The following is an 18,880-nucleotide window of genomic DNA, read 5'->3' as shown; positions in this document are numbered from 1 at the left end:
TGATGGGTCTTTTTTTTTCTGGCTAAAAGCAATTACAGAGAAGTCACAAAATCAACCTTAATGACAATGTCCCCTTCTATACCAAGTCTTACTCTCTCTTGCCCAACTCTGAATGGCTTTGCCAAGGAGACACTTGACATTCTAGACTCAGTAAAAAAAAATAAAATAAAATGAAGCAAACTCCCCAATATTCCTGCAGCTACCCCAGCCCTCTCCGCATTCTCTAAGCCAGCCTCAAAGACTGGAGGTCAGCAGCCAGCCTTCACTGTGCAAAGGGGATTCACTGCTAGCAGCAGGCAGAGGTAACACCGATCTTCTGAAAAACATGGAGAGTGGATTGTATTTAAATACTCTTCACACTCTTCACTGACTTGAGGGTTTCCATGAACCCCTGTACATGACAATGCTGGCTCCCAAATTCAAAACCACCTTGCGCTTGCCCCCTCCCCAGCCCCGACTCACCACTACAAGTAGAGACAAATGGAAGACAGGATGGGGCAGCACTGTCCAGGAAGGAGGTGGATTGGCCCAGAGGAGGAGGATGTATGTCATTTAATGAGAAAATAACACGCTTTCACCTAATTTTTAGGCCATATCTTGTTGGCAAGACACTTGAGGAAGGGACATGGCAAGGGCACACTGTGGCATGTGAGCTGCCCTACAGGAGAACCCCAGTGGTCTCAGCTGAAGCAGATTTGACGCTTTTCCAACATAGAGGAAGGTCCAACTCTCTGGGCCACAGAACCACCCAAGCTTGAAGCAGCCCCCTCCAACCCAGGCTGCTTCACCCCATGGTCATGTTTAAACAAGAAGTTAAGCATGAAGCTGCATGAGGTCCAGGTAGGCACAAGATGGACAGAAAGAGGGTGGCAAGGGGCAGAGGGTGAGTGCCCTGAAAGATGGACAATAAAGGGACCCTAACAAGACCTGCGCTCTCTGACTCCATCTCTCCTCCCCCTCTGCAGGGAGTTCAGGGATCGGGGGTAATCAGGTGAAATGGGTAACCAAGAGAGGACAGTAGCTCACTCAAGCTTCATTTGTGAAATGTTTACCCAGGTTTCCAGCACGGATCCTTCCCTGTGTGAGAAACTTCAGAGGTTCTGGCCCAGGGTCCTCCACCCAGAAACAGGGGAGGTCCAGACAACTCCTGGAGCAGGTGGATTCACCTGCCCAGGTGACATCCCAGCAGCAAGGGGGAATGTCTGAGTCAGAGAGGACTGAAGTCACTGTGGTCTTTGAGGGCTAGAGATGGTGCATCTGTGATGAGCTAAGCTGGGCACAGTTTTCAGTATACACAAAGCAAGAAGGCCCTACATGATGAAAAATGTGCTGTTGAAGTTTTATTGAAAATGATATAGAAGTTTTGAAATTTGAGTTTGGCGCCAGCAAGGTTTTATGCTGGTCTCAGCCAGCTGTGCAGTAAACAGAGGCTGGTACCAGGGTGGGGGCACTCTTTGGCTCATTGATGCTACAATATCCTAAACCAAATGTTTGTGGATTTTCATAATCTCATGTATTTTTCCTTGTGTATAAATAGTCTGGAAAAAATGAAATTAAATCCACCAGATAAAAGAGACGGTCATGGTAGCTCTTGTGAATTGCCTCTGATAACCTACCAGGGTGGGAGGGCCTCACTCTCTTGAGCCCTCTCTGCCAGGAGAAGAGGGGGAAGCAAAACCAAATGCATGCAAACCTCGGTGGTCTGCAAGCATGTGTCCCCATGGCCCTGTGCATGCCAAGCCGGGCTGGGCTCCCAGCATGGAGGACTCCAGCTGCCATAGGGTGGGGAGTCTCTCTCCCTCTCTAGAACCTTTCCTGAGGCAGGACAGCAAAGGCCAACCTAGGACACTGCTGGACAGTGGACCAGTGAGTCTGGCCATAGCCACTGCTCATTTCCACAAACTTGAAGCAGTTTGTCATTTTTTTTCCCCAAAAACTTTCCCCTTAGCGGAAGCATCATGTTTCTAAGATGGAGCAAGGCAGGGAACACAGCCACAGCCTGCGAGAGAGCTGCTTCTGGTTCTGAGCATTGCTCCCTGTTTGGCTTAGTCTCCCAGCACAGGTGGGTTTGCATTCCTTCTTGAGTGTCCCAGAGTATCACCTCTCTGAGACATGACCCACACCTTGTCTTCTATCTTCTCAAAAACTCGTAATTACCCCTGTTAGATTGACTGTGCATGCACTATGTAAAAACTACGGCTCTCCCCAGTAGCTTCTCTCCAACGACATCACCTTGCAAACATCAGAAAATATGCTAAGTTCATAGAAGCTCTCTCTGCAGCTCATAGAATGGAGCTAGCTCTGACACACAGCTCAAGCCTCCAGAGTGCACAGGGGGGAAAGCATCTGCTGTCAGGATTCCCTGGAAACATGATTTAAACCAGGTGTGGTCAAGGCGTGGTCCTTGAGTTGAGGACTATTGCAAGTAGCAGGCTGGTTTATAGAACTAGCCCCAGGTTATGGAAACCCCAGCTGCACTCAAGCCATGATCCTCACCTACCTCCAATCCAGAGACAGAGTCCACAAAATAGGTTAGTTAAAAAAAGAAAAGATGACAGAGGAGGAAGAGGAGGGTAGGAGGAAGCTTTGGTTGAAAGTGAGAATCTGGGCGTCGGTGGTGACACTCCTCAGTCTAGGGCTTCCATCTTAAGTGACACAGACAATCTTATAGCCTCAGACTCTTATACCCCAACCACAGGATAAAAGTCTGCATGTCCCCTTTCCTCCAAGGACCAAAAAGCTACCTTTAGACAGGGTGACCCCAGACACGTGGGCACCTGGGCAGAGGGACACTGCCACCTCATGTCATAGGCTCAGAATCTCTGTGTTAACACAGACCATTCTTCTGCTCCCCAGGACCTTGTGTGGTCTTGGTCTGCAGTTCTACTTCTCCTCAGGTCCCACAGCAAGGCGGAGTCTTGCTGTCTTCCTCCTGAGTGGCAGCCGGGTCCTGCAGGTGGTGGATGCTACAGCAGGACGGTGCTTGTCTGCTGTGGATTCCCGGAACCAGGGTCTTGAGTTGCACTTCCTGCACAGCTGGAGGTGAACAGAAAGTGATCTACACAGAAATGAACACCACATGAGGGGGGTTCGAGGGGGGGGGGCGACGACATCTATCCAGATGCAACAGACCCAGGGGGCTAAGTTCCATCTCTGCACTGTTGACCTCTGTATTCTATCTGCAGTCCTGACTGCCACCTTGAACCTGGAGATCTGTGTCTAGCTGCCTAACATTTCCGACTGGATGGATGCCTCTTCTGCCCCTCAAACTATAATCACCCCAAATTGAACTCTTGGTGTTCTCCCCTATACTGGCTGCTGTGCACTCTCTTCCTTGTAAATGTGCCTCCTTCCTTGGGCCACTCTGGTAGAGCCCAAGGAGACCTTGCTGAAGCTCTCTCCCTCCCACCCACCTGGGCTGTCAGCAGTCCTCTGTGCTCAGCTGCGTTCTGACCTCTCCTCTCACCCAAGCTGCCAGCACTGTGTCTAGGCAGCTTGACTAAACCAATCTGGTATAAAGAGGAGTCTAATGATCACCAGGTTGACAGACCCTTGGACAGAGGGTCCAACTTCTTCTGGTTCCAGTTCTAGCTGCTCACAGGGGCTAACGGAGCTTGATCCTGTGTCAGAAATGAAATCTGTACCCTACAGGAAAGGGCTCGTTTCTACTGAAATCAGACCTGGATGGGGAAAGAAAATGAGCCATCAATGCTCTTGTTTAAGTGAGGACTGGTGGCAGGATGTGAAGTTGGAAGGAGCATTTGTGCCAGAGATGGGCTTCACCCTATGGCATTTAACCAAGAGGTCTGGGGGGCTGGCGGAAACCCACCCCCAGCTGGACTTGGGGCTGGTTTCTGCTTGACGCTATCAGCTTCTCTTTCTGCAGAAACAAAGATGCTGTGGGAACAGTCCCTGGTCCATTCATGCCGAGCGCTTGGGTTTACCTGGGCCAGCTGTGCGGCTGTGCTGCTCAGGAAACCTCAAGTCAGGTTCAAAGCCCTGCTGAGCCATTCAGCTTCCCAGAGCCTCAGCCTCCCCATCTCTAGGCAGAGCTGGTACTGCTGCCACTTCACTTGGGTTTTGTGTTTTTCATGATTTTGTTTTGTTTTGGAGAATAAAAAAGATCACATAGTGCAGCAGTCAGCAGGCAGGCACTGTCAGGCTCAAGCCAGCCTGCGGCCTGGTGGGGGGGTGCGATTTTGCTAGAGCCACTGGACCTGGGGGTTACCTCTTGTCTCAATCTGCTCTCACCCTGCAGCACCAGGGTTGGTAGTTACAGCAGATGGTGTCTGGCCAGCAGAGCTTCAAAGATTCCCTTTCTGGCCTTTTATGGAGAACCCCTGCCAACCCCTGATGTGTGTCCTAGGGCACACCCTACACAGTGCTCAGCAAGCGTGAAGGTGAGTACTATCTGCGCCAGATTTCATCCGGAAGTCTGCACCCACCCTGGTGAGCAACTGAATGGGCTCCTGAGCAGCCCCCTCTCCAGGGCCACCCTCCGCATAAGCATTAAACTCAGAAAGATATCCCCACGTCAACCACTGCCAACCTTACCTCCCCTGTGTCAAATTTTGGGGTAAAATGGCTTCTAAAAGGCTAGTCCCTATTACAGCATTGGTGTTTCAATAAGAACAACTTGTGATATCACCCTTCTCAGAGAAACAAAATAAAAACAGGGCAATCGTGGGGAAATACTATCTAAACCCAAAGAGGAACTCCTGCTTTTCTTCAAAACCAGCTCAGATGCCACCTCCTCTGAGAAGCCTTCCCTGCTCCCACCAGGCAGAACCAGCTACTCCAGCTCCTTCCTTTCCTGACACTTGGCCCTTCAGCCTCAGCAGTTCAAGCGACCTCTAATTTGTGCTTCGGCCATTGTCTAAGCATCTGCCTCCTTCACAAGAGTTTTGAGCTTGTAGAAAGAAAATCCTGATTCTGAATAGGACCTAGGGATGAAGCTGACCCTTTGAATTTGCTCACATGTTAAACAGGGAGCCACTGGGATGTGGGGGAAGAGGAATCTTAAGATTCATCTGGAACCAGCAGCAAAAAAAGGGGTAGTGTCCAGGCAACACTGTGTCCAGAAACTGCCCACAGGGACTGGGAGGGCATCGGGCTGCCTGGTGCCAGCTGTGGGGTCCTGAGACAGCAATCGCAGGACTGCAACAGGCTTGAGAGTGTGATATAAGACTAATTCTTAACAACCACACAAGAACTTGCAATGAGAAGGCTTTGCCAGTGTTAAATAAAACAACTTAAGTACAAATAAAGCATCCTGTGGATCTAAGGATCCATGACTATATCCTTCAGAATAGTCTTTTGAGACCTGTACTCTTCTTCCACTGAGTCAACCCTACTCATTCAAGCATTTCTACACACCTTGTATCAGTCAGGATGGGCACTATTACACAGTAGTAACAAACATCCCCCAAAATCTTGTGACTTACAATAGAAGTTTATTTTCCTTGATATTAAATATCTTCTTTTGATTCTGAGTCATGCAGGATCCCAGGATAATAAAATACTGAGACATGGTGCTGCTCAGAAAGTTCAAGCCCAGGAAGGGTTTGCCATTAGCAGCTGATGGAAGTGGTATGAACTGCTCTGCTGTTAAGATGCCAAGCAGGGTGATCAGTTCATGATATAAGGTGATGGAGAATAGGAAGTGTCTAGCCACTGCACCCATGCCCCCCACAGTTCTCCCCAAAACTCATTCAAATACAGCTCATGGGCTGCACAAGAGAGCAAGCCCAAAATGTAGCCTGCAGTCCCTCATCCAGTCTCCTCAGACCTGCCTTTGAGACCTTTCTCCTGACCCCAGGGCTGTGGTCTGGACGTTTACACCCCACCCCTCATAGTGCTGGTATAACAGCACCCTGGAGAGCTCCCTGCTCCCTTCCCACAGGAGGAAATAAGCTTTCAACCCACACTGAACCTGCTGGCACCTTGACCTTGGATCTTGACCTTGACCTTGGGCTTCCAGCCCCCAGAATGATGAGGAATAAATCCCTGTTGCTCTTGGGCCACTCAGTCTGTGGTGTGCTGGTACAGCAGCCAGAACGCACTAAGACACTCCCCACCACTAAAAATCAAAAAAAGAGAAGCAAAACCTTGCTTAGCATCAAGGATGGTCACGCCAGTCCAGAGCTGGCACCCAGGGACAGTGCTCATTGGGAGACCTAAAAGTCAGTCTCTAAAAGGTCAGCATTGATAGAACTGTTCTGCAGGATAAGTCAGAGAAGGAAGGGAAATGTCACCATTCAGTGGTCTGCTGCACTGTTCCTGCTCAGAGCTCTTCAAGGTTTTCCATAACAGTGGAGCAGACCAGAGCTGTTCAAGGGAACTGGGGCCTGAGCAGGGGTGAGCAGTAGCTGCAGGTCAGGTGGTCAGACGTGTTCCGGGAAACAGGAGCAGGCCGATATGGAAAAAACAGGAAGAGGGTTGCCATCCCTCCTTCCAATGTCTCCAGTCACGAGGGTTCCAACTGAACCCTGACAAGGCTTTGATTACACAAAAATCAAAAAGTTCTTCTAAAGCAATTGTGATAATAACAAAACCAAAGACAGCCAAGTGTGAGGATGCTAGCAATCTTAATAAAGCAGAACAAAAGAGGCCAAAATCCAAGGACGTTGAATCTCATCAGAAATTAAATAAATATAAATAATGAAAGATTTGCTCTGCTTAGATTTCATCTGGGTAATTACGCCTGTCCCAATATCTTAATTTTACTAACTCTTTTTTTTGTCATATATTTTAAATCTTATCAGAAATTAAATGAAAGCAAATAATGAAAGATTCTCTCTGCTTAGATTTCACCTAGGTAATTATGCCTGCCTCTTATTTTTACTACCAATGTTGTTGTTTTTCGGTTTTTTTTTTTTTTGCATTGTTTAAATATTTAATTGCATGGTATCTCACATCAGTCAATAATGCAATCCTATTCCATGCTCAGTTGCATTGATTATTTTCTGGAATAATGAATGTATACAAATAGAAATTGTCAAAGGAGTGGTCTCAGATTTCCAAACACAACAGCACCCCAAGGGAGATCTGTTGTTACTTCTTTTAATTTTTCTTTTTTTATTAGAGCATTGAAGTTATACATAGCACTTGGGTTCATTTTGACAAAGACATAGATACATGGAATTTGATTTACTCCATTCCAGTCCCTCCAAGAAAATCTGGTTTTGATCTTAATTATATCTGGCATTGGGGTTAGGACAGGGAAGTGTGTGGTCTCTTTAAGAAATCTACAGAGGGGTTTTACTTTCTTCTCCACCATAAAACAAGTCCCTCTTTCTGTGGAGGACTACTGAGCTTTTCATTCCGTTTCTATTCCAGTTTCTAGGTCAAGGCAGGCTGTGGTTTCTGCCAGGAGAAGATGCAGTTCATTTTCTCAAGGCACCAGTTCCCAGGGACACCAGTGTGAATCAGGCCAGAGCAGCCCCCCATCACCCTGTCTGACAGCACAGGATCCCAGGACAGATCCAGGAGGTGGCTGCAGTGCCAGGTTGCGGGTCAGAACCTGTCACAGTCAGTCAATCCCAGCCTTGGTGTCTGCAGGTCTGCTGTCTGCGGCAGGACATTCCTGCACTGTGTCCATTTCTGCACACTGAGAGTTCACCGGGATATTTAAATCAAGAGGGTATTTTTTTTTTTCTGTCTTTAACAGAACTCTGGTCTTTCCTTACAGAACTCTCTTTATTTTTATAAGCAGGAAGCTACTTTGAGAGCAGTCTTAGTTTTGCATTAAGAGATGAGCAGGAAGCGCAGAGTTCCCTCCCACACACAGAACAGGAGCAGCACTTCCACAGCACACACTGGCACTGTTCTGTGCTAGAACTCGATTCCAGCTGAGGCTGGCAGAGGGCAGAGACGTGGACTTCTGTGAGTGCTGGGCTGGGCCAGACCCGCTGTGGGTTTGCGGGGAACACCCTCATCCCGTCAGCCTGCACACGGCTCACACCGAGGGGAGCTGAATGCACCCAGGACAAGCAGGGAATGACTTCCTCACACTATGGAGTGCGTGTCTCCGGAACAGTGACCAGGCATTCAACATGACCCAAAAGGAAACAGAACGTGCATCCTACAGTCACGTGAGTCCTGTAAGAGAGACCGAGCAGGAGAAGAAAGGAGGACACCAGGATCTGCATTTACGTAACTTGAGTTATGTAATTTCCCCCTCCTGAGCTTTTTATCCCTTCCAAAGAGAATGGAGACTCCTTTCATTTTAAAGTCATTGCAATTGGATCAGTCACATATTTCAGCAAAACGTACTTCTTGTACCAAGACCAGAAATATCACCACTTGCATCAGCCGGTATCTGGGGACTAGAGGCAGGAATCTCCCCCAAGCTCCTTTCTCTGCCACACTGCCATCTAACTCACATCCCCCTGGTGTCCACGACCCCCAGAGCCCCTCCCCACCCTTCATCCCAGTCCCTCATCAGGGGCCCACGGCTGGCTCCAGTGGGTGGTGATGGAGGCCCGTGATCCAAGTCACTCCATACAGACAGTGACAACCAGGACTCATGCTGGGCCTGTCTGGGGAGAACAGCTTCTCCACATCAGCAGATGGACGCTGGGAGCTGCTGGCCACCGTATTCCTCCAGGATGGAAGAGCAACTGGGAGGAATCCAAGCATGGACAATGGGGACAGGCAATGAGGGATCGCTGGAGCCCACACCCCACACCCCTGGTGCCCGTCCACCTGTGTGAGGACCGCAGCTCCTTCTCTGCTTGGGCTTCGTTAGTATAATGCCCCACACCATAGATGGACAATGTCCACTGAGAGGAGCCCAGCCCCCAAGGGACATCTCCTATGTGACATAGCTCCCCATTACAGAGCCAGCAGAGAACCAACCAAACTCCAATCTCTGCCAGAGGCCAGGTTTGAAGAGTGTGGTGGATATTGTTGGCTGCCCACCAAGGGCCACTCACCAGCCTCCTGTGGTAGAAGCAGAACTGGCTTCTAACACAGCCGCCAATCATGCCAGACACCTGCCTCCCAGAGATGTCAGTCCATTGCTCTCCTCCAGGATCTGAGCAAAAGACTACCAGAGAATTGTGTGAGAGAATCTTGTCCCTGGTTAAAATGGGAGACCTGAGGACAATGTTCCCTCTTGTTGATGAAGCTGGGTGAATTTGTGATGTCTGGAGGCCTGCAGCCATGTAGAGTTCATGAGGCAGCCAGCCTAAGGAATGCAGGTGACTAGAAAGACAAAGAGCCTGCGTGATGGTTTGAATGTATGCCCTCCAAAATCAGGAGTTGCCAACGTGACAATATCAAGAGATGAAGCCTTCGAGAGGTGATAGGCCACCAGGGCACCTCCCTTGTGCGTGAGATCAAGGATCCTCAGTGTACAACAAGCTTGCCACTCTGTCTTTGCCACAGAGGGACCCATCGTCCCTCCCCTCCAGGGGATACAGCAGAGAGCAGAGCCTGTGTGAGCCTTGATCTCTCTCAGACGTCCCCTCCTCCAGAGCTGCGAGAAAAGAACCCTCTCCTTTTTGAAACTATCTCATCCTGGGAGCATTGATTGTGTAGCAGGAAAGGTTTCCAGAGGTGGGGCGGGGAGACCAGGCTGCAGGCTCACAGCCTCGACTGCAGCGCATGCTGACCAGACAGGAACCCGCACAGAGCCACCAGGCCCCTGGCCACTTCTGCCATCTGAAACCAAACTTCAAAGGAGGCAGCAGATGCCCTGGCCGCAGCCTGCTGTGGTCTCGAGGGTCCACGTCTCCCCCCGTCCTGCCTTCATTCATTCACAGCAGATGTCCGTGGGCATCTACTGGGCATCCCCACTGTGAACTGAAAAGGTCGCACTGTCCAGAGAAGAAGGCGGAATGTATAAATGCACAGCGGCCAGGATCAGGCCCCAAGTATGGGCACTGTCCAAGTACGGGCACTGTGTGGCAAAGGTGTTTTTTCCGCGAGGGCCATAGCTTGGCCCAAAGGCTGAGCGGTACCAGACAGGTGCTTGGCCCAAGGTGAGGCAGGTATGCTGTGGACAGCTTTGGCACCCATGGCAATGACCTGCTGGGTGCTTTGATGCCAGGCTGCTGTCCTTGAAGGGTTTTGAGCTTGAGAATGAGTTCAACCCCAAACCCCGAGAATGACCTTCCAGGCAGAAAGGAGAGGATGGGGCCCTGGAATTCAAGCTCCCCTGGCTTCCAAGTCCTAAGACAGTTTCTGACTTAGTGGGCATCAGGTACCCAGGTGTCACACCTGCAGAGTGACCACATCTAAGCACAAAGTACCAACACCCCACAGCAGCCCTACCTAGCTTCGCACACCAAAAATCCCACACTTGCATCTTTAATCACTTCGATTTTTCCCATTTCAAGGCTGAACTCTGTGCTGCAAAACAAAATAATAGCAACAATATTTTTTAGGTAATTTAATCCAAACTTTCTCTACAGCAAATGTGAACTGGGGTGACTTTGGCCACCTTGAATGAAACTAGGTCACCAGTGCATGAGGCCCTGGGGAGCGACACCCCTGTAATGGAGCCACTCAGAGGCTGTTTGGTGGCCTATGCTGATGAGTCCAAGGAGAAGACGTCACCAAGAACACTGAGAAGCGTCATTTCACGGAATCTCCAGAAATCACTGTCCTGCTTTCAGGTCTTGTGGGTGTCCCTGTGGCCTCCAGGGTTGAGGCCCAGGGAGGTGAGGGAGGCAGGGTCTGAACACCGCGGCTCAGTCGGTCTGCTGTATTGACTGCTGTCATGGGGCACCTGTGACTGTATTCTCCACGAAATCCTAGCTCTGCTCCTGAGCTCACAGGTCAGGGCCTGCTCTTCTGGGGCCCAGAGGAAGCCTGGTCCATGCTCACCTCCACTCGTGGCTAAGGCCCCTTGCCCTTCGCTGCAAGGTCCCCTGTTTCTGCCTCCATCACACTGTCACCTCTGAGGCCCTGTGCCTGTGACTCAGCTTCCACCGTCGATCCTCATGCTCCTCCTGCCCCTGAGTCACCTGGGAACACGGGGCTCTCAGTGATGTGTCTGCCCTGACGCTTTCCCTGTCTTGGATCGAGGATATTCTTGAGCTGCCATAAAGGCAGAACCAAAAAGATCCCCTTGCTGCCTTGGCAGCTTCAAGTTTCCAGAAACATCTATCTGAAAGTCTGGGGGGACAACAAGTGAGGAAAATGGCAGCCACCAGTCACCAGCCCCAGACCCTCCCCCTGAGGCTCAGCTCCCTTCCCCGAGGAGGACAGGTTGCAAACTGAGCCAGCCCTCGGGGAAAATGCGAGGCCGGCAGGAAGACCTTGCCCAAGCCCAGGAGGTGCCCTCTCACCCTCGCCTTGTGGACTGAGCATCGCGAATCTATCCACTCTGCAGGGGCTGGTTTTGATCAGCTGCTCTTTCCATTTTGTGGTGATGAGCTATTGACCACAGAATCTCTCTCTGTGATCAGTGGCAAATCTCAGCTTGGCTGCGTCACCCACATCTCAAGCCGTCTGACAAGTGCTGGGGTGTAGCTCGGGGATAGGGAGCCCTCGGGCTCAATGCCCAGGACCTCCACGGGGAAAAACCTGCAGCTCCATGGAAAACAGCCCATGTCCCTTCCCTCGGCAAGCACATTACCCATCTTACATTTTATGAAGTCTCCGATGGATGTCCGTCATCCATGGATTTGTTGCCTGATCTCGTCAAGTTATCAGGTTCCATAAAGATGAAGAGTCAGCATCCGGTCCATCCAAGCTCCACCAAAGTCTAATAAATGAGCCCCCGGGAAAGGGCAGCATGTACTTTCCCAGGGGTCTCAACACCTCTGATGTCTTCCTTGGCAGGCTCCATCCGGTTGTCAGATCCCACAGGGGCCAGTTGATTGCTTGTGGCTGAATGTCTTGTAGGATATTGTAAGGTCAGCCCAGGCAATACTGGAGAGCCCCTGGGGTCCAGGCAAGGGGGGATGGGGTCCATGGCATACCCACAAACACAGACAGTTATCAACCAGAGAAGGGAGAGGTTGTCGCAGGCGAAGGGTGTGCGCAGGCTTTAATCTGTGAATCCTAATGAGCCGTCCCTATGGAGCCCTGCAACTTCCCACGGCAAAGCTGACACTCGGGGTGCCCGAGGCTGGCCAACATCTGCCTGTGGCCTCCCTGCTCCTTGACAGTGTCATTCTTTCTGCCTCGTTCTTTCTCTTGAGAAGGATCGCTCACTCTTGCCTCTCCATTTCCTTTTGCTCCCCCTTAACCACTCGGGCCAGCTGGACTCCCAGAGGGGAGACTCTGCCTCCATATAGCTCTGCCCTACCCCCTTCATAAGCTGTAATTAGATACTTAACCATTTAATTATCTAGTAATATTTGCTGTCCTCAAAAGCCACGATTATTATAGCACCCAGAGGCACCTGTGCAAGGCTCACTACTGTGTCCCTGGCACTTAGCATTGGGTTTAGCAGGTACCATGTTCCCAGAGTAGGTTGGATGATCCAGCATATGAGCCTCTGAGGCAGCCCAAGGAGGTCAGCCTGACACACTTTGGAGCAAGGATTAAAAGCTGGCCATGCAGAAGCCAATGAAGCTCATAACATCTCACCTGAATTATTGTGCTGTATCTGCTGCCACTACAGAGGTTCCCAAGTAAATGCTTATTTTCCCAGTTCTTGGCTGGGCTCCCTGAGATGGCTTTGCTTTCCTGGTGAAGGAGACATATATCACAAGAATTCCCCCTTGTCCCTCAATTCCCTGATGGAATAAGGTTGTAAAGGTTGGAATGACAACAGCCATTCTGTGACCCTGAACCAAAACCATACCTCCTGCTTTAAAAAATAATAATTAAAAATCAGGAACAGGGGCCTGCAGCTGCTTACCTCCAGATCTTGCTAAGTGTGAAGAAGCAGCCCCGTCTGGGTGGGCTCCTGGGGTTTCTGTCATATGTAGTCATAGCCTACTATCGAGTGAGCAGCATGTGTTGGGTTAAGATATCACAGTGCTCTGGGCCTCGTCTCTCCAGCCATGAAATTAAAAATAGGATCCGGGATCTGTCACGTCCCACAGCACTAAGATGGATTCTAAGGCAATTCAGTCTCAAATCTGGCACCTCGAGGAGGGAGGAGGGAGAGCCGGCGAGAACACAGAGCCACCGTTGCTTTAGTTTGTGAGCTGGTCTCACAAGAAGTGAGTCTGTCGTTTCCTCTCACCTACCCGTGTCTTATGAATAGCTCAGCTGCTGCGAGGAGGCCCTCGAAAAGATGTGACATGTGCGTGATGCCGCGTTCTTACAAGCCCAGGCAGCCAGCTGCTCCTTCAAGCCTGACATTAATTATGTCACTCACTGATGTCTACATCTGATCTGCTGATTCCCTCATATCAATTCAATTTCTTTAGAATAAAAATAAATGAGCAAAGAACAATGTTTCTCTATTCTATGAGAATATATAATTAACTCCCAAAATAGCTGTCCTTTATCCCTTGACAGAACTTTTTTAAAGTCTCCGTTGAAATCAGTGGTACCCCACCTCCGCTCAGCCTTCCCAGTGTGGCTAATGAGCACAGCCTGAGAGTGACGGCTGTATTTTCACCGACCTCCACCACTGTGATCGCCCAGCAGACTCGGTTCTGAGACTTAGTTGCTTGCAGAAGTAAAAACCGAGCTGGATTCACCCTATGCAGGTACCCACTGGAGCTGCTGGGCTTTACAGCTCTGTCAGATACAGCAGTGCATTCTGGGCTGATATAACAAACCCCCTGACACGTAGCCATCGCCTGTGAAATTGACACACAGATGGCACATGAGCACAACTTTGCCTCTGCCCCATGGTCTGCAGTTCTTACAGTCAGAAAATCCTATTAGGGGCTTTATTAAGCTGCCCAGTGATGGAGACGGGGAGAGTGGATCTTATGGACTGAGCTGTGCAAGCCGCCCCCCAGGAACAGGACCGTCCAGTTCCACCTGGCTTCTTACTCTGCATTATGAAGCACCAAAATTGAGTTATTGAATTTCTGCTTAAAAAAAAAAAAAGGAGATGTCTGCCCGACTTATTATCTATCAAGCCACAAATTATCTCCTTTTCCTTCATCCCAACATGTAATTATAACCAGCTAGTGAGCACCAAGAGACGGACCCAAGCCAACCAAATAAAACTCAGGGGTGAGGCGAGACCAGGAGGAAGGGGAGGGGGCTTTGCAGGAAGAGTTGCCCTGGAAGCCTTGGAAGGAGACCCCAGAAAAAGTGGTAGTCAAGTAATTGCGCTCTCTCTCTCTCTCTCTCTCTCACGCACACACACACACACACACACACACAGAGTTTTAAGTTGAACCATAGCAAAAAAGTTAAAAATTAAGAACTAGCAAATTGCAGGGAGAAGGCCTGGCAAGGGCCTATGCCTGCAGGACCCACTGTCTCACGCTTCTGCAGGGAGCAGAACCTTCTTGCAGGTGGGCTGTGCACTGGACAAATCCTCAAGGGGATGGAAATAAGGGAGAATTTCCTGGTGCCTTAGTAATTTCTGATTTTAAAGAGAAAGACATTCAGGAGGGATGGATACCAGGAAGTTGAAGGCTATTGCTGATTCCTTTCCTGTTCACTAACAACTCCACCTCTTTCCTAAAAGAAAACCCCCCAAGGAGCCCCAAAGCCGGAGCAGGTCCTCCTGGGTCAGGCTTCCACCAAGCAGAGGCACCAACAGGTCAAAGTGCTCCACAACCGAAAGCCAGCTCCTGAGGTCTCCAGCCAGTGAAGAACCACATGACAACCTGAGCCACGCAGGCAGCACAGACATGGGACTTCTGGCCTGGAGAACCTTAGAGTGGATGGGGCTCATCAACCCTATTTTATCCATCTTTAGCACAGGTGGTCTCAGCATGGGGGTTAATGGAAGCTGAGGAACGTCCATTCTGCCAACATTTACCATGTGCCTACCCAGGCCACACACCGTTCCCAGCCAGGGTGACACAGGCACAGCTCCTGCCTACTCGAAGCTGGCATTCTAGAGAGGGCCCCAGGTGTTAAACAGATAAGAAAACAGGATTATTTCAGAGGGTCATGGTTGGTGGTCCCAGGAGCCTGCAGAAGGTCCACATGGCTGGAAGGCAGGAGTGAGGGGCAGACACGGGGCTTGGCGGTGTCCTAGAAAGGGCATGGGCTGGCCCGGGAGGGGTTTGGATTTCCTTCACCTTCTGCCATGACTCATTCAAAACCCAGTCTTTCTCAAAATTGCCAAAAAGAAAAAAATACCTTTCATCTTTGCTCCCAACCCAAATTTCCAGTTTAATACCATCATTGAATCAGGTCCTCCACCTGGGTCTCAGTAGGGGTTCTGCTGGGTCATGTTGGAGTTCTGCTCTCCTCCTATTTTCTTGAGGAAACTGTTTTCCAAAAAGGCTGCAGTAACTCACCTCCTTCCCACCGGTGTCCAATTCCCTTTTCTCCACATCCTCACCAACTCTCCTCATCCTTCATGTTTTGTTAATAGAAAAAACAGGTGTGGTAGGTGGACATGCTAATTAGCCTGATTGGGTCCTTGTACAACCTCCCCATGTCTATAATGTTACACTGTATACCATGAACACAGCACAGCTATTATTGGTGAACCAGCACTAAGCAATTCAAAATGGCTCTGCAAAGTCTCTTTTTCTTCCAAAGAAGTGGATCCTGACATTGACCTGACATCCCACCCCCAAAGGCAGGCGGAATCGCCTTCAGGCTAAACCCAGAGGAGCACAAGTACTAGATAAAAGTTTTGATTTTCATGTAAAGGGAGAGTTGCAATATAGTTAATAAAAATGGAACGCAAGTATATTCCCACAGTGGCAACAAAAATCATTGCTAAGGACCCTGGAGGTTGGCATATTTTTAATACAGTATTTCAAATTTAATTCAATTCAACAAATATTTAATGAGCTCTAACAAGCTGCCAGTCCTGTGCTGAGACGCAGGCACAGCCAGTCAGCCACTGTCTACAACAGGCTCATTATCAAAGTGACAGGCCCCCATTCAGATAAGGCTCTGAATAAAATGCACAGAGGACAGAGAAGGTGCAGATAATTATCTGAAGGAGTTTTGCAGATTTACGCTCGGAAAATATGCAGTCTCACCTAATTAAAATACCTAATTTCACAATTACGGGTTATAAATTTTAATGGGAAGTAGTACATTTCTTTCTCTCATTAAGTAATCCACCTAAAACATGACAGAACTCTATTTTTAGTAGAATTAATCAGACTAAAGGATATACACCAATTACAGAAGAAATCCAGGGAAACTGTCACCAAATGATAGCTGTCCAGTTAGGACAAGAAGATCACAAAACGCACTTCAAAGGTTTTCTCAGCACAGTGCTCTTGGATGTCAGGAAGGTGGCAACCCAAAGATAAGCAACCTTAAGCCTTTCATGTAGAAGAGGCAAATTAAACCAAATATCTATCAAGGAGTTGACCACAAAATTGCACATAAATGAAACAGATCCACTGGGCAGACAAGCACTTTAAAAAAATAAAGTAAAATTCTCTAAAGCAATGGGAAAAGGAGGGTAGACACGGGGTGGGTCCTTGGAAAGCCATGTGGGCAACACAGATTCTAACTGGCTGCAGGAAGTAGCCCTGTCCACCTCCAGGACTCTGGAACTCAGAGCCTCGCCTCTGCCTTTCCATGGTCAGCTCCCCTTCAGCCTCTCTAAAAACCAGAAAAACTCTGAGCTAGACACAAGTCTCAGGTGGGGGTTGCCTGTTCCCACACACTTCCCGGCCAGACTGCCTGAAAGAACTGGATTTTGTCTTGACCTTTTCCAGAACATCTGTGCGCCAGGAGCTGCTAGGTTTCTGTCCAAAACGCTTCCATGACTCCTTCTAACAGAATCCTGATTTTTCTGGGTCTGGAAACATAGCCATCTTTTTTAAAAAGTCCTTGCCCTTGGGATAGATCAGCCAAATGCCGCAGCTCAGGCCACGGGGACAGGGCAACAGATGCCTGGTGAGGCTGTAAGAAAGCACCTTGGAAAGCTGTGTACAGCGGGTGGGGCTGGATGATGAGGGGACCCAGACTTCTCCTAACTTTTCCCAGAACTTTTAGATGTCACCTCCTGCACCAGCTCCCCAGGCAGCTCTCCCATGCCCCCCTGAAGCTGCAGGACATGTTGGGGCTGGAGGTCACCCTGGTGGAAGTATTTACACCATGGACACTGGCAAATGCTACAGAGGGCCAGCTGCCAATCATTTGACAGTATTACCCTGTTTCTCACCCAAGACCAGGTGACCCGCTCCACCGTCCTACAGAAAATTATAAGAACTGTGCTCAGCTTAGATCCCCACCTCCTCCCTAGCCAGAAGTGCCTATTCCTTTCCCTGCTCCCATCCCTTCTCACACAGAGCGCTTGTTTAAATCCTCCTGCCACAGGCTGCAACCTGACAGGGTTCTCTGCTGGGGTATCCTCCAGCCCTGTGCAGCCTGGCTCCTTCTCCGCACAGAGATTCTCCTGCCTGATTGCTTTTTCTGATCAGCTCCCTCCCCACCCTGCTGATAACCATCATCATCATGTTGCTCACTGCCTTTTTAGATTAGCTTCTTGGTTTACTGACATCTGTGCCTATGTCTCACCATGGTGTGAACACCCTGAGAGCAGGACTTGGTCAGCTGGGGGTCATTGGTAAATCCTCATGAGCTGTAACTGAATCTTACACAGAGTAAGTTCTAGAACCTCCCCCATGCTGTAGATGAAGAAACCAAGGCTGAGAGAAGATAGATGACCCATCCCAAGTAACTGCTGGTGCTGGGATTCCAACCAGACAGTTCCAACAAGGGTTAACCAACCTCCTCACTCACACCCAGGTGGGAGGAGCTTTGCTGATGGCCTTGCCAGCCCAGGGTGCCTGTGGGGACCTGGAGCTCTTTCTATCTTCTATGGGGGAAGTAGAAATATGTCTGCTCCCAGTGCAAGTGAGAGACCAGGAGGTCAAGTGAGAGACCAGGAGGGCAAGTGAGACGGTGGCTCGGTGACCTCAGACTCCCACCCCAGCCCTAGCCATCCACAGGACCTCGACATCTTGGTTAGCTTTTGTGGTGGGTTCGTCTGTCATGAGTGAACTCTGCCATTAACATAGACCAAACACATTTGTGACTTTCCACAATGTCAAAACTTATCAAATGACAATAGATTCATAGGCCACACCAGTTTTATCTGTGGCAGTTTACTGAGTACGTGTGGGTCACCGGGTAGTTATATGAAGGGCAATCACAAGTTCTTTCATTCCAACCTTAATCTCTAATGTCTATCACACTCAAGTCACACATCACACATTATGTATGTTACACAGAAAGGTCAAGAAAGGATTAAGGCAGCCACAGGGGTTCAAAGGCTGAACCGAGAGCAAAGGCAGAGAGAGATATGAAAGCAGAGTCTCTGAGGGTGGTCAGAGAAGATTAGGGACCAGCCTGAAAACTTGTTCAGGGTGCAGAGCTGCCCAAGTGCAGGAACTTATGCTAGGCGAGGTTCCTGACAGACAGCCTTTTGACAGTGTCACCTTGGAGTGTCAGCTTCAGATGTCATCTTGGAGTGGGGCTGCATAGTCATCATGGGCAGAAGAAGCTGCTCTGCTTAAGTCACGGGAGGGAGATTCAGAGGTTTGCCACTGTGGTGATTTCCTGGGCAAGGCTCATGATGAGCCACCAGGTGACAGGGTCAAGGTGCTGACCTGTCCAGTCTCCGGAGATTCCTCCTTTGGTGAGTCTGAGGTGAGCGTGTTGAGTCTGGTGAGGTTGATAAGCTCCCATGCCTGGCATTCCTGGTAGGGTTTGGGATGACCACACAAGCAGGTGCTCCTTGATTCAGTTTGGTAAGTTGGCACATGAGTTATTTACCAGTCTGTGCCTTAGGGTGGTGCCGGTCAGATGGAGCTTGTTTACTTGTACAAACAAGGACTGGAAACATTCCATC

The 18,880-nt window shown here is 49.6% G+C and overlaps 1 long non-coding RNA gene across 1 annotated transcript in view; it reads right to left on the bottom strand.

The window, feature by feature from the left end:
- LOC120887597 (uncharacterized) overlaps window positions 1-18,880 on the bottom strand; it is a 27,175-nt gene extending 8,295 nt beyond the window's left edge. The window contains exon 1 of the long non-coding RNA XR_013434909.1: window positions 18,639-18,880. This is a non-coding gene — a long non-coding RNA (uncharacterized LOC120887597). The remainder of the gene's footprint in view (window positions 1-18,638) is intronic.

Source organism: Ictidomys tridecemlineatus, chromosome 2, assembly GCF_052094955.1.
Source record: "Ictidomys tridecemlineatus isolate mIctTri1 chromosome 2, mIctTri1.hap1, whole genome shotgun sequence".
Lineage (NCBI taxonomy): Eukaryota > Metazoa > Chordata > Mammalia > Rodentia > Sciuridae > Ictidomys > Ictidomys tridecemlineatus.
This window is presented reverse-complemented; position numbering and strand designations above follow the sequence as displayed.